Raw genomic sequence first — 613 nt, forward strand, 5'->3', positions numbered from 1 at the left:
TATACATATATAACAAGTTTTTTGGAGGATGATCGAGATGTTTTGAAATAATCAAGAAAAATAAGAAACGATTGTGTCTGCTTTTTATACCATGTAACGTTACGAGGTCATTTCTCTCGCAGCGGCAAAAAATATATTTGTTTATCAATTTTATAAACCTGATTCTTCCAAATACAATTGAAAACTCTTCCACTTCTTAAAAATCTCATGAATAATAAGATATATTAACTTCTTTTAAACTACAAACAAATCATCAAAGTTTTTTCTAGAACTGCTTTTTAAATCTTTTCATAGAGAGACTGTTTCTGCATTATGTTGTTTGAATAATGGACGATGTCGTCGAGCAGAACGTCTCTCTTCAGGAAGAATCGATGTCACACTAAATATACAGAGAGCCGAAAATCTTTGCTTAACAGCCGAATGAACGACGCGCGCCTCTCTTAGGCGCTGTTATACTTATTTCCCGCTTTAATTATTCAACGTTTCGGCATTTCCGCTGGTATTTTCGTTGCCGTACACCAGCCGGACCATCCGCATCGTATGCACACATTAATAAGTGAGGCGTCGGGTATTTTATATATATATATATATATATATATATATATTTATATAG

Source organism: Trachymyrmex cornetzi, unplaced genomic scaffold (assembly GCF_001594075.2).
Source record: "Trachymyrmex cornetzi isolate Tcor2-1 unplaced genomic scaffold, Tcor1.1 scaffold97, whole genome shotgun sequence".
Taxonomy (NCBI): domain Eukaryota; kingdom Metazoa; phylum Arthropoda; class Insecta; order Hymenoptera; family Formicidae; genus Trachymyrmex; species Trachymyrmex cornetzi.